This window comes from Pogona vitticeps, chromosome 1 (assembly GCF_051106095.1).
Source record: "Pogona vitticeps strain Pit_001003342236 chromosome 1, PviZW2.1, whole genome shotgun sequence".
Taxonomy (NCBI): Eukaryota; Metazoa; Chordata; class Lepidosauria; order Squamata; family Agamidae; genus Pogona; species Pogona vitticeps.
In genome coordinates this window covers 89,482,515-89,498,196 of record NC_135783.1, presented here as the reverse complement: position 1 = coordinate 89,498,196, position 15,682 = coordinate 89,482,515, and the positions used below count along the sequence as shown (strand labels likewise).

The 15,682-nt window shown below is 42.0% G+C and overlaps 1 pseudogene; it reads right to left on the bottom strand.

Annotated features, from left to right (window-relative positions):
* Positions 1–3,568: 3,568 nt before the first annotated feature.
* Positions 3,569–3,720, bottom strand: LOC140703540 (U1 spliceosomal RNA; annotated as a pseudogene).
* Positions 3,721–15,682: the final 11,962 nt, after the last annotated feature.

Genomic DNA, 15,682 nt, shown 5'->3' with positions numbered 1-15,682 from the left:
ACCAAGTCTGGCTTTCTATTTTTTTTTCCATCTCTCTGAAGGTATCCAATGATGCAGGCAAAAAGCCTTTATAAAAGTGTTGACATCCACCCTGCAATCTGAATAAAATTATATGGTAAATTTTAGGTAGAAATGGGCTGATTATTTATAGAACTATGTACATCATAATTCTTGGCATACAGTAACAGTCTTTATAACTGTGAGACATAGAGGAACTTCATTATCTTAACCTGAGAGGTGGTAGGAGTTCACTGGTAGGAAAACCAAGACTGACATGTATAAAAAATGCAACAAAAAAGTTTGTAAAGCACTTCAGGTTTCTTCTTCCAGACTGATCAGAGCCATTCAAACCTGTAACGGGGGAAAAAGTGGAACAGTATGTTTTGTCAAGCGCTGAAGCACTGGGTTCAGGGCAGTTGTAATGCACAATATATAAGCTCAACACTACTTTTTTGTCTGCATATAGTGCTGCCTTGCAGCTACACTTTCCACAGGAACCAAATACAGTACTCTTCCCTGAGGAAAACGTAGCACCCCCTCCCTTTGTAAAATTACATCTTAACTTCCCTTAGATCATGTACTAACCACTGTCTAAGAGCCCATAAAGAGCAGAGACTGTAATTTGCATCTGAAATTTAATTGTGTTAACTTTGTAATCAAAACCATTTAAATTGAGAACAGGTGGGTAATTGTCACTGTGGTAGTTTCTTTAACCAAAGCAATTTTCTTCTTCCCTTCCTTTTTTGATTGTGAAGAGAAAGTGCAGGTGTGGACAAAGATTCTCAAATTTATTCTTTGTGTGTGTGTGTGTGTGTGTGTGTGTGTATGTGTATGTGTGTTATACACACAATGGGTAATTAATACTCACCATTGAACCATTGTTATTTGTTATAGTTTATCAAAACTGTAAATAATCCTCTGCAAATAAATAAAACATGCTTGTACTTCTCCTATAGTACATCTCCTTAGCCCTAGCCTCAGTCAGACATGTACTCCAAAATAAAGCATGGTAGATTAAAAAGCAATCCAAAGCCTCAGTTCAAAGAAGTTTTCACAGTTATCAAATATATACGACCCAAGCTATGAGTGGGGCGGATGTCTCATCTCAAAATTTTGGGATGAGATACTCCCAATTGTCTTCCCTGCCCACCGTCGCACAGCCCCCATGGATGAAAGAGATTTTGTGGAAGCCATTGAAACCTCAGGAAAGACGAAGGAAATGTTTATTTTTAAAAAATCATCCTGGCTAATGACATAACCAGCCTTACATAGCGTAATTGACACAAACAGGATTTCAGCCAATATATTGGTTTAGAGCTAGCTGGACCAATGGTCTTTCTTGGTATAAGGAAACAAGCTGCTTTCCCATGTCAGTTTCTTTCACCAGATGTGACCATGATATCACCCTGGATCAACTAACTAGGTACTCAACCAACTTGTGAGCTTCAAAATGCTTTACAGGTAGAACTTCGGATGTCAGAATTTATGAATTCTGATTTCACTGAATTCCTCCATGTGTATTTATATCCTGTCCTCATTTCTTATCTGGTAGCAAGATGGATGGTGCATGGAGATTTGTGCACATTTTCTACACATATTAAGAGCATATTAATAAAGAGTTTTAATTAGCTTAGATATCCCCCCCCCAATTCACTAAAGTGTGCTTGTGGCTATTTATTCAGTTGTGTATTGTCCACTCATTTGTATTTCAAATATGCATAGTTTGTTTCTCCTATGTGCACATCATATATGAGCACATTCCTAAGATGTTGCATGTTTCTTCTTGGAACTGGCCCCAAGAGGTATAAGGAATTCCTTCCATAGAAATTGCCAAAGCCAACGGAATCCTTTGCCACTCCACTTTCTTAGTAGCACAGTTCCCTTTGTGATTCTTTGGCAAAAACTGATGAGTTGGTGCTGCAAGAGACTGGGTGGAGAACTGGCAGCAGTAAAGCCCCTGGCACTGAACAGCCATACAGAAAAGACAGCCACTTATGTAGCTGAGCCGGACTATTAAAGGCTTTCTAACTCAAAATCAATGTATCGGTCCAAGAAGCCTCATAGAAGTCAGCCAAATCTAACCTAAATGTTAACTGTTCAGTTTCCAGAAGCATGCAGTGGAAGAGGGTGGGAGACCCAGCACTGAGAGGGGTTAGTTTATTTGACATGGGACTCTGGAAGTTGTAGTCCAACCAACTAACCTTTTTGAAGCTCTGGGGAGCCCTGCATACTTGTGAATCTGCCTGCTATACTTGGTTAGATTGCACCTTGGCTTGTGGCCCACATGTTGAAAGTTAAGGCATGTCACAGTTCTGTACCAAGGACTCAGCAGCCAACCTTTCCCCCACAAGATAGTACATCATACAAGATAATATATGTATTTGGCCTCACTATAGCCTTCTATCATGAAAGATCTCTGAGATGGTCAGTTGAGTAATATGCCCTTCGTTAAGCATTGGTCCCCTGCTGATTTATGCTGTCTAATTGCCTTCCAAAGCTGTCTCATCTCCAGAACAATTCAATAATGCCATAAAAAGTACTTTGAACAATAATGTATTGTAAACCCTGAGAAATGTACTGGCACTCATAAAAGGAGGCCATAAATTGTGCAAAACGGAGAGTGTTTTATGCAATGCAATGCTTTAGTTATAGTGCTGTTCTCTTTAATAGTCACCTTGTGCCTCCAGATATCATTAATATCATATCCCTCCATTTTGAGCATAGGTTGGCTGTTAAGAGGTGTCAGGAAAATTACTTCCAGGTGTTTGTTTAAAGAAAAAGGGCATCATTTTGGATGGATGGCACTGCCAGATTTATCTACCATCTAAGATGGAGTTCTGTATTTCCAAATAGAGAATGGGAACTCCTTAGAAAGCACTTGAGTAAGATCTAGACTTAAAACCCTTGTGACTTTTTAATAATCATATTGGGAGGATCGGTTTTAAGATTAGATTGATTGGGAGCCAGCATGAGCACACTTTACCCAAAGTCAGCAAGGAGGCCTGTGGCACCTGTGAAACTAACATGTGTTATTTGGCATATGCTTTCACGTGGCTTGAATGAATCCACAAGCTCATGCCAGGTAACACTTGTTAGTCTTAAAGGTTCTCTAGAACTCTTTAGGGATCCCCAGTGTGGTGCACTGGATGGAGTGACAGACTAGGACTCAGGAGCCCTAAATTAGATTCCCTGCTTGACTCTGGTTGACCATGGAAACTTATGGGGGGATGTAACTGATAAAACTACTCCTTAATTACCGTATTTTTTGCTCCATAAGTCACACTCCCCCCCCAAATAGTGGGGGAGAAAGTATGTACGTCTTATGGAACAAATACAGAAAAAAGGGGTTCAACCACCACCACCCAGAAACCCCCTACTGCCATGCTGGGAGGCCTCTGAACTAGCACCAGAGACTGTTTGCTATTTAGACCTCACCATTCTGCACTGCTGGCTTTCCAGGATCTGTTTCCTGCAGCCCACCTGGAAAACCAGCAAGGCTAACAGGTCTATGGTAGCAGGCAGTGAAAACAGCCAAGGACCAAAGAGGAAAGAATAATTCTAGAAAGAACATGGGAAACGACAAACATAGTCCCCTACTTAGGCAGTTGATTTTTCCACATTTGGGGAAATCACAGGGCTCAGCACATCCAAAGTGCAATAGATGAACCTTATCCTGGGAAAACCACTTTTATAATAATGGTATCTCCCCTGAGTTAGAATGGCCCCTGGCCTCCTGCTCCTTTCTGTGCCTTGCCCTCCAAAGGCATGGTGACCCCCGGCTGCACCTCCTGCTCAGAACAGGGCTGCACAGCCCCAGTCCCAAAGAGAGCTCTTCAGTGTTTTGGGGTGCCCTGCAGGACCCCCATCAGGGGCTGGATTTTCCTCCCACAATCCTCCAGTGCACATATATTAGCATATCTGCCTGCTTGAATCACCCAGTTGGCTTCTCTATTGGAGAAGCAAAGCAGGAAGGAGGAGTCTCTTTCCTTTCACCTTCTGCGGAGAAGTTAGACAATGTGACCAGCCAGATTGTGGAGAAGCAGAGAGAGAGAGGACACAAACAAAAGCTTCTAAAACAAATTTCCAGTAAGTTTAATAGGCCTGAGAATGGCGAGGGGAAGATAAATTTACTACTTGTCTTTAAAATCTGCTAGTTTTACTTTAAAAGCTGTTTGTTTTGGGTTAAATTGTGCTTGGGTGAAAAGGTGCTCCATTTGAGTAGAAACCTGCTTGTGTAGAAACCTGCTTGTTTTACTTTAAAAGCTGCTAGTTTTACTTTAAAAGCTGTTTGTTTTGGGTTAAACTGTGCTTGGGTGAAAAGGTGCTCCGTTTGAGTTGAAACCTGCTTGTGTAGAAACGTGCATAGGGGTACTTGCTTTAAAAGCTCTCTGCAAAGCCTTTCAGACCAGCGCCAATCAGCTGTTAGGTGGGGAGAGGGGAGGGGGAAGGAGCTGAGAAGAGCACGGAGAAGAGCACAAAATGGCTGCCAGCTGCCAGCTGGCTTTTAGCTGTTTAGGGCTCTTTTTTGGCTATTCTGGGGTCTACCAAGGCACTATGAAGAGCAAGGCTCAGTCTACAGTACCTGGTAAGTGACTTTCTTTTAAGTTTTTAAAGTTTCTGACCTTCCCCCCCCCCATAAAAATGCACTAATTAATTTTCAATTCATTTTTATGGGAAATTTGGATTCAACTTGCAAACTTTTCAACTAGTTCTGGGCATCTAATAGAGAATGTATTTCCAAAGGGTGTTGCAGCAAGGAAACTAACTGTGCCTCCTGACTGGATTACAATACCTGCTTCCTGATTTCAGCTACTATAGTTTGTATTCAGTTTTTTTGGCTTTGTGTGGCCTAACCTGTTGTGCCTTGCATGCTATAAATGTTCAATTATGTCAGAAACCCAAAATTTGGTTTTATGCTGAGCATGTGCTACTGCTGGTGAATGGGTTAAGCTTTGTGTTGCTGTTCTTTTGCACAACCTAAAGTAAATAAGGAAAACCAGCTGTTAAACAGTTTCATTCCACTATTTATCCTCCACACAACTAAAAGGGACCTCTCAATGCAGTGCCAAATCAGACAAACCATTTCTAACTTAATATAGGCTTGAGCTGTAGCTGAGCAGAGTTGCACAACAATCTCATCTGTCATTGAGACATTTCTATAAGCATGGGGAGGAGATGGATGAAAGGAAATGTAAAATATAGGTAGAGTGGTATAGGTCTTATCACTGGCTGATAATGGTCTATATTAATGCCACTGTTGACTACTGTTCACTGTACATGGTTCAAATGTTATTCTGTTATAGTTTATTAAATATTTTATTACACTATTTGGTTCAGAATATATTTTCCCTGTGTTCCTCCTCTAAAAATTAAGTGTGCCTTAATGTCTGGTGCGTCTTATGGAGCAAAATACGGTATCTCAGTTGCCCTCATAAGGTTGCTATAAAGTTGTTCTGACTTAGACATGCACAAAGAGAGAGAACTCTTTAGGGGGTTGGTTGGGGGGGTATCTGTGTGTGTTGTTGTTTTTTGTTTTTTTGCTGGAAGAGACTTACAGACTTCTTTTAATTTTATTTGTCCAGTATTCCATGTACACAGTTTTTTAAAATCCACCTTATTTGTGGGCAGAGAAATTTGACAGCACTGTTGCTCCAAGGGAAGGACAAAATCCACAACAGTTGAAGGGCTCATCTTTAACAGTGACCATAGAACATCTTTGTTCTCCCCACTCCAAAGGGTTTTAATTTTCCCCCCACTTCCTTTGCAGGTGGAAACAACTGTGTTCATAAGCTAGCCTCCCATTTTACTTCTTCCATAGTGTCTTCTATGTAGCATCACTTCAGGGCATTTTGATATTGGCAACCTAAAGGAAGCTGCTTTTAAAAAAAAAGGCAAGGAGATGTGGGAAGCAATTCTGCAGAACTGAGTTCTGTTTCTAGGAGAGTGAGAGAAAGGAAAATTGGCATTCTTTCTGTGGAAAAAAAGTCTGAGTAGAAATATTGGGGCCAGCAGTTGTCATTCATAAAGGCTCAGTAACATCCCCAGGGCCTTCCAACTGTTGCTGTTTTGAGCAGCCATTACAAATGCATTTGATTCTACAGTAGATGCTTATAATACAGCTTCTTCCCTGTAATGGATGTAATACAAATGAGGAAGGTCCATTTTATGCCCAGTTCTGGCAAATAAATCAAAAAAATGCTATGGCATAATCTGTCCTCCGTCGCCCTAAAGTATTATTTCTCACAAAAGAGCCTTTCTTTTTCTCTCTTTTTGCCTCATTCTTAGGCCCTTAACAATTTTCTTTGATTATATTTTAGCACAATATTGCAAGGTGGCTCACAGGACTGCATTCATCTCGTGTTTTCCTTCCTCATACTGCAGCTTGCTTTGCCGCCCACAATTCCTGATCTCCAAAACCCCTGAGGAAGGAAGCATCTCATGGTATTTTCCCTCAGGCTTTAATTGGAGTGTGGGAAGCTTTGGAATATGGCTGCTGCAGAGAAGATTATACCGGGGGAAAAATCACACTTCTTCATTAAAAGCAAGGTGGATATAAGAATCCAGAACTTCACCCCTGAGAATTTCTTTCAAATTTCTTCTCCTTTGAAATTCTTGGCCCTTCAAAGGATTTCTTTTCTATCTCATTGACTGAGAATGGTTGAAATTGTTGAAATTATTCCAGTATCATATACTTCCTGTAATAGGTTTGGCTGAGAGTAGGGTTACCAGATGTCAGGCAAAAGGAGGACATGTCCTCCTTTTTAGCCTAATGTCTTCTGTCAGGCAGGCAAAGATAAAAACTTTAAAATGTCAGGCTTTTGTATATTTTATGTTATAATTTTGGATGGGAAGGGGAGAGGTGGAAGGACCCTCTTCCCCCTGACTTTCCCCACCCCCGCTTGCCCGCCCACCCCTGGTATTTTGAAAAAAAGCCTCAATTGAATTTATTTTTAATTTTTAACATGACTGTTTCTTGGTCGGTTCACTAAAAGACATTTATTGGCAGCTATTGTAATAAAATTGTATTGATTGTGGGTTTAATCTAGAATGATTCAAATGAAACATTCAATATGTCCTCCTTTGTCCTCCTTTTTGTCTTTCTATGTCCTCGTTTTAGTACCTGTGTATCTGGCAACCCTAGCTGAGAGGGACCTTTCTGACTGCCAATCAATCCTGCAATAACCAAGTGTTCCTTCCTTGTCTCTGATTTTGAAGACAGCCATGCCTCTCTGCTTAAGAGTCTCTTTTTTTCCGGTTGTTATGCAGTTAGGTTATGCAGTTAATGCTAATAGAATGTAATCTGCAGGTGCCTGCTGGAAACAGGCCGTGAGTCTGTTGAGGCCTGTTCCTGTAAGCAATCATTGTTGCACAATACTGCACCCTGTTTTGATCTATCGAACTGTAAGTAAATGGAATTTGTTATTCTTTCGGGGCTAAACCGGGCCTTCTTGGCAGTGGCCCCTCGACTATGGAACAGCCTTCCATCAGAGAGCCGCCTGGCTCCCACACTGTGTGTTTTTAAGAGCCATTTAAAAACTTGGCTCTTCAGGCAGGCCTTCCCTCCTATCAGTTCTTGAATTCTATCTTTCTGTTCTTTCATTCCCCATCTTGATCATACTATATTATTGTTTAAATGTTTTATGATTATGTTTGTTTGATTATGATTGTGATGTTTTTATTATTATATTGATATTTTATGATTTTGTAAGCCGCCCCAAGTAGATGCTGTCTAGGGGGGCGGGGTATAAATTGAATAAATAAATAAAATAAAATAAATAAATTTCTCTTACCAGTGACTCAGAGTGAATAATTGAGACTGTAAGTGCCACTTTATGAGACAATAAGGAGTGATCTACTCTGGGTAGGCTTGAAGCTAATTCTGCTCTGTAAGTCCCTGCACTTCTGCTATACAACTAGAGATTTTTAACCACCATTCAAAATTCTGCAATAGAAATTTCTATGAGAAATTTTTGGCAGAGCAGTTATTCCATTGTATCATGGATTAACAACTTATGTTGCTGCAGCCATTTGTGATTCTATCTGCCCTGGAATTTCAGGACTACACTTCATCTTGCAAATAGGCCATGATTGCCTGATCTCCCAAAATCATGGTTTGCTCAGGCAACTAACCAAGGAAAACAAATCTCACTGGAGGTTCATGGTGAACAGGCAAGGCTTTCACTCACTCACCAATCTGCACACAGGTACATTTGTACACAGGTACACACTCAGACAGACGAACAGATCCTTAGATCTCCTTCGGCAGGAAAGGGAAGAATTAAATTTTCTGATCCCTGTGCCTTGAGATCTATGTGTGTAACTGCTTGGGTATGGGTCTTGGGGCCAAAAACCCCTGCATTATAGTTTAAGGGCATGTGTAGACCGGGGGGGGGGAGCGTTAGAGCAGTCCGGTTAGTGCTTAAAAGGTTCTTAAATTCAGCGGGATCTAATTTATCTCTCACTTGAACAATCATTTCATTCACACTGATCAAATTTCTCCTGCAAAAAGGTTCCAGACAATTCTTTTGATTGCTCCAATTTGTCCCCCTTTCAATTAATGACACTTCTCATCCCCTTCCCTGCCTTTTCCCATGGCCGTCATTTAGCAAGCTGCACAGACACCATTGCCTTTCTCACTGAATTGGAGGTTCAGCTTTTTTTGTTATCTTAAAAAGAAAAGAAAAAAACACTTTTAGTTGCCATGGGGGGGACAGGGAAAGTGTGTCCTCATTCAAGCTTCTGTCTTAAACAATATACAGTGGTGCCTCGCACAGCGAGGTTAATCCGTTCCGGATTAACCCTCGCTGTGTGAAACATTGCTGTACGGAAGTAAAAAAGCCATTGAAACGCATTAAACTATGTTTAATGCGTTCCAATCGGCACGTTGACTTACCGTACAGCGATGCCGGCAGCCATTTTCGCGCCCTCCCCTCACAGAATGAGGGTGCGAAAATGGCTGCGATCAGCTGTCCGGCGGGTCCAAAATGGCCACTGGAACAGCCGAAAGGGGCCGGGGCGCAGCGTTTTCGCGCTCTTGGTAAGCAAGGGCACGAAAACGCTGCTGGAAGCCCTGAAATGGCTGCGTGCAGCGTTTTCACGCCCTACCCTTGCTTACCAAGGGTGCGAAAACGCTGCGCCCCGGCCCCTTTCGGCTGTTCCGGTGGCCATTTTGAAGCCGCAGAACAGCTGATTGTCGGGTCGCAAAGTGAAGGTCGTTAAGCAAGCAGCTTACTGACCTTCGCTTTGCGATTTCCCGCCTATACGGGCACCGTTTTGCGATCGCATTTGCGATCGCAAAAATGGCCTCGTAGAGCGAATTCATCGCTCTACGAGGCGCCCGTTCTGTGAGGCACCACTGTACACCTACCATGTTTCCTTGAAAATAAGACATGATCTTATATTTATTTTTGCTCCAAAAATGCAGTAGGACTTATTTTCAGGGGATGTTTTATTTTTTTTCACGTACAACAATCTACATTTATTCAAATACAAGCATATCATCTTCTGATTACTGCACAATGCTGCACAATGGTGGATGGTGCGGATTCACTTAACTAGGGCTTATTTTGGGGGTATGGCTTATATTACGAGCATCCTGAAAAATCATACTAGGGTTTATTTTCAGGTTAGGTCTTATTTTCGGGGAAACAAGGTACCTGGGAGTAAGGGCTGCACAGGAACTACATCAGCAGGAGTTTGAGCACACAACCTAATGCTACCTGTATTCCTCAAGGTTAGCATGGTTGTCAAGAGATACAAAATGGAAAGGAAAATTGGCGGTTGTGTCAATCATGGGAGCAAAACTAAAAGTTATTTGCCCTCTGCTTTTAGTGGAGATTAGTCCAGATTAGAGATGGGGACGAATATAAAACAGACAGTTTTTTTCTGACAAATATAGACAATTTGTTAAATATTTGTTGATTCATATTTGTGGGTTCCAGAGACTACCATGGATATGGATGAATATTTACCCATTTGTAGTCATTCTTAATATTTTTTAAAAAAACAGCATTCTGGTTCAACGAACTGACGAATCAACGTCAATTCATCTGCACTTTAAATGGCTATAACACTGACCCCCAACCACCTAGAGACACCAAATTTGCAGGGAAGCTTTCCTACCACTCCTAAAAGTTTGGTGAACATTGGATCACAGACCCCCAAGTTATATAGCCACAAAGAAGACCACCCCAGGAAAGCTCCCCCCAGGAACTTAGAGACTCCAGAATCACAACAGAACTTCCTAGGTCTTTCCCCAACTTGCCTGCCAACTTTGGTGAAGATTGGATATCACACATCAGAGTTATTTACCCACAAATTGGGTCCCCCTAGAGTCGGACACGACTGGACTAAATCTCAAGGGGAACCTTTACCTTTACCTTAGGAGAGTTTGCCACATGGCACAGAAGCCCATTCTGCCTACCAGTTGCCGAGCAGCTGATCAGAAGCCAATAGGCAGCCACCCCCACCCCCACCCCCACACAGCCAGCCATCCCAACAGCCTACTCCCACACTCACTTCCTTTCCCTACCTGTCCCCACCCCACTCCCACTGACAACCTCTTATCTTAATAGCTGCTGCTGAGGTCTCCAACAGGCCTTCGCAGCTACGATGTGTAAAACGAGAGACTGGCTGCCAATTGCAAATATGGTGGCTGTAGCTTCATTTAGGGTAGAGAAGCTGCAGCTCGCATCTTTGCAAAGGGCAGCCTGGATTCCCTTAAGGCAGGCTAAGGGAATCCAGGCTGCCCTTTGCAAAGATGGGAGCTGCAGCTTCCCTATTCTAAATGAAGCCACAGCCGCCATCTTTGCAAAGGGCAGACAGTCTCAATTTTTGCATGCGTGTCTCTGAGGCCAGAAGACCTCGGCAGCAGCGATTAAGGTAAGAGGGTATCGGTGGGGGTGGGGTGAGGCCTAAGGTAGGAAAGTAAGGGGGTGGGGGTAGGCTATGGTACTGGATGGCTGTGTGGGGTGATGGCTGTCTTTCTGGTCATACAGTCATAGAATCATAGAGCTGCAAAGCTTGTAGGGATCCAAAGGGTCATCAAGTCCAATCCCAGAAGAAGTAAAAAAAAAATCACAGCTGAAGCATCTCTGACAGACAGCCATCCAACCTGTATTTAAAAACCTCCAAGGAAAGAGAGTCCATCATCTTCTGAACCAGTCCAATCCATTGTCAGACACTTCTTATTGCCAGGAAAATCTCCCTAACCTTTTGTTGAAATCTCCTTTTGAATTCCTTGTTTTGAGTGTGATGTTTACCAAAGCAGAATGAAATGGTATTATTACCTTGTTCTGGACACTGTACTTCTTTTGAAGCAGCCTAATTTTGCATTCCCAATTTTCACTTCCCATCACACTACTGAATCATGTTTAGCTAGGCCATGCCTGCTTTCACCCATCCTATACATATTTAGGCATCTGATATAGAACTTCACAGTTTTTCCAATTGAAACTCATTTGCTTGGTTTGGTCCAATTTTCCAGTCTATAAAGGCCAGCTTGAATCCTGATCCCATCTTATGAAGTATTTACTTACTCTCCAAGTGTGGTGTCATTGGAGTATATGCTAGGTATTCGTTCAATACACTCATCCAAGTCACTTAAAAATGTTTGGGTAACATTAGGCCCAGGACAGAACCCTGCAATTCCAGCCTTCTCTCTAGAATACTGAGAGACTATGTTGAGCAGTTTTTGGATACAGCCCATCAACCAGGTACAATAGCATCATTTAGCCCAGTTCTTCCTAGCTTGGTCACTAAAATATTTAATTTAATTTTAATTTTATTATTTATACCCCACCTTTCTTCTCAAGAGAACCCAAGATGGCTTACAGAATTTAAAACAGGTAATATAGAAGGTAAATATATTATAAATTATACGTTAAAAATGAATTAAACAGTTATCATGTTAAAAGCAGCTTAACTAATTAAAAACAATTTAACAGGTAAAAAAGCATATTAACACCTTTAAAAGAAAATCCTCACAGGCAATCAGGAGAAAGGAGAAAGGACTGCCCAAAGAGAAAAATCCTTGCCCACTAGTGGAAGGACAGCAAGAAGGGGCCAGCCGGGCCTCTCATGGAAGGGAATTCCACATCTTTGGAGAAGCAATGGAGCAGGTTTTATCTTGTGTCCTCCCCACACACTTGTGAAGGTGGTAGGAGTAAGGAAGAGGCCTCTCTTGATGATGTTAAAACCCAGGCAGGTTCATATATGGAGACATAATCTTCCAGATAGCTTGGACCCTAGTTGTCCAAGGGCTTTTTAGGTTATGACCAGCACTTTGAACTGTGTCTGGAAACAGAGGAGTTATGAGAGGATCTTGTCAAAAGCCTTGGTAAAATCGAGATACATTGTATCTACAGCATTTCTCTCATCTTCCTAACTTGTGACCATCAAAAAGAAAAAGATGACATTTATAAAGCAAGACTTATTTTCAGAAAAGCATTAACCATTGCTCTGTTCTTTTCTGAATGCCCAATAACCATTAAATAAACTATTCTAGAACCTTTCCTGGTATTGAAGCCAAGCTGCCCCATTGGTGGTTGCCCAGATCCTCTTTTTTCCCTTTTGAAGAGTGAAATGGCATCATCTCAACATTATTAACACTCCTATCCCTCAAATATTGCATTGTGTTTAAGCATTTCTGGCCAGAAGATCTCACCCAGTATTTCCTTAAGCTATTTCCTTAAAATCCAGAGCGCATGTTATATTGCTCCCAGTTTTCCCTTTCCTAAATATAACAAACTCCAAAGAAAACATGGTCACTTCTCTCGAGGTTCCACAAGTTTCACTTTGTTGTTCTCTGTTGGGAAGGACCTGGCCTAGAATACCTGATGCCCTTGTTGCTTCTTCTGCTTTCTGAAAGATGAATGTATCAGAAAGGCAAATGAGGAATTTGTCAGACTTTACAATCTTGGTAGAGTTGAACTTCCACCGGATATCAACGTAGCTGAAGCTTCCAGTTGCTAATGTATCTCTCCTCTTTGAATGTGTTTTGTAATCTGATCTAAGAGAACATAATCCAAATCTCCAGCCTGGCTTGGAGGTCTTCAGCTTTGATGTCTCTATTGTTTCTCTCTTGTCTGATATTTACCTAAACTTTTTCCATCAGCATTCCCTGTTCCAACTCATGTGTACTGCAAATGCGTAGAACGGAGGCCTGAACCACGGATGGCAAAATCATCAACTTTCACTTTCTCCTCCATTCAGATTTAAAAAAATTTTGAGGGTATTATCCATCCAGAATATGAAGAGATTCGTGAATGTTGGTCCAATACTGATCTGAAACAAGGTTCTCCATTTTGCACCTGCCTGCTATATACTAGTTTAAAAAGAGGAGGAGACTATATTTATCAAGCAAATGTTTCTAAAGGTTTCCTTTAAAAACCTTTAGTATAGCAACAGTATAGACACATTTACTTGCAAATGTAAATAATGTTAAGACATTACAAGAAAAGAACAATGTGAGGTCATTTAAAAAAATCCCAAGAATAATGTGAAATGTTTTAAAGCCATTTTCTGCAGATGATGGAGTTTCCACAACACAAACTACAATCATTGTGAGATAAGGCTATGAAATTATGTGTGGATAAAGCAGAACCCCAGATCACCATGTACAGTACACTATATACTTTGAACATCAGTGATGTGAAAATCTCTCAGTTTTGCTGTCTCTCACATAAGTGGTTTCTGACATGAATGTGAATAATTTTAATCTTAACATAATCCTAAACCTGACATAAAATTGCACTATTTATACTAAACAAACTCAACACAATTAATTCAGTTACTCACACCAATATATGCCACATTGATTGGAAAACTGAATATCATCATAGGCATCCTTCAGTCTCGAGAGACTATGGTATCGTGCTCTGCATGGAGGACTTGGAACAGCATCTAGTGTGCTGAGAAGGCCAATTCGAGAGTGAAAATCCCTTCCACACTTAGGACAAGTACAATCTGTACCCCGTCTAGCTCCCTGATTTTGCTGCTTTCGTGACTGCCTCTTTGGCTCAGCTGCTGGGCAAGGGTCTCTTCAAATTGGGAGAGGCCGTGATGCACCACATGCCTCCAGGCTGAACGCTCAGATGTCAAGGTTTCCCATCTGTTGAGGTCCATTTCCAAGGCCTTCAAATCCTGCTTGCAGATATCCTTGTATTGCTGCTTGTGGTCTCCCTCTGGGGCGATTTTCCTGCACTAGTTCTCCATACAGGAGATCCTTTGGAATCCGACCATCAGCCATTCTCACAACATGCCCGAGCCAATGTAGGCGTCGCTGTTTCAGTAGTGTATACATGCTAAAAATTCCAGCTCGATCTAGGACTACTCTATTTGGAACTTTGTCCTGCCAGGTGATACCAAAAATACGTCGGAGGCAGCGCATATGGAATGTGTTCAGCTTTCTCTCCTACCATGCATGAAGGGTCCAGGACTCACTGCAGTACAGGAGTGTGCTCAGGACACAGGCTCTATAGACCTGGATCTTGGTGTATGCTGTCAGCTTCTTATTGAGCCATACTCTTTTTGTGAGTCTTGAGAACATGGTAGCTGCTTTGTCAATGTGTTTATCCAGCTCGACATCTAGGGAGAGAGTATCAGGGATGGTTGAGCCAAGGTACACAAATTCATGGACAACCTCCAATTCTTGCATGGAGATGGTAATAGAGGGAGGTGAGTCCACGCCCTGGCCCATGACTTGTGTTTTCTTCAGGCTGATAGTTAGTCCAAAGTTTTGGCAGGCCTTGCTAAAAGGATTCATGAGTTGTTGGAGGTCTTCAGCAGAGTGGGCAACAATGGCTGCATCATCGGCGAAGAGGAAGTCCCGCATGCATTTCAGCTGAACTTTGGTCTTTGCTCTCAGTCTAGAGAGATTAAAGAGCTTTCCATCTGATCTAGTTCGGAGATAGACACCTTCTGTTGCAGTTCCAAAGGCATGCTTCAGCATGACAGCAGAGAAGATCCCAAACAGGGTCGGCGCGAGGACACAGCCCTGTTTCACTCCACTTCGGATGCCAAAGGGATCTGATGTTGAGCCATCATAAACTACAGTGCCCTTCATTCCCTCATGAAAGGGCCTGATGATGCTAAGGAGTCGAGGAGGACATCCAATCTTAGGAAGTATTTTAAAAAGACCATCCCTGCTAACCAAGTCAAATGCTTTTGTAAGGTCTATGAAGGCCACTAAGAGTGGCTGTTGTTGTTCCCTGCATTTCTCCTGCAACTGTCTGAGGGAGAATACCATGTCAGTGGTGGATCTATTTGCTTGGAATCCGCACTGTGATTATGGATAGATTCTGTCTGCAAGCACCTGGAGCCTCTTCAGCACAACACGGGCAAGCAGCTTTCCTACAATGCTAAGAAGAGAGATGCCACGGTAGTTATTGCAGTCGCCCTTGTCTCCTTTGTTCTTATACAATGTGACGGTGTTTGCATCCTTCATTTCCTGTGGTACTCTACCTTCGCTCCAGCAAAGATGAAAGATTTCATACAGTTCGGTGGTGATGGTCTCTTTGCAGCACTTCAGCACTTCAACAGGGATGTTATCCTTTCCAGGTACCTTACCAGAGGCGAGGGAATTCAAGGCCTCTTTTATTTCTGCTAAGGTTGGTTCACTGTCCAACTCTTCCAGGACAGGGAGGCACTCAATGTTATTCAATGTTTCTTCAGTTACTGCATT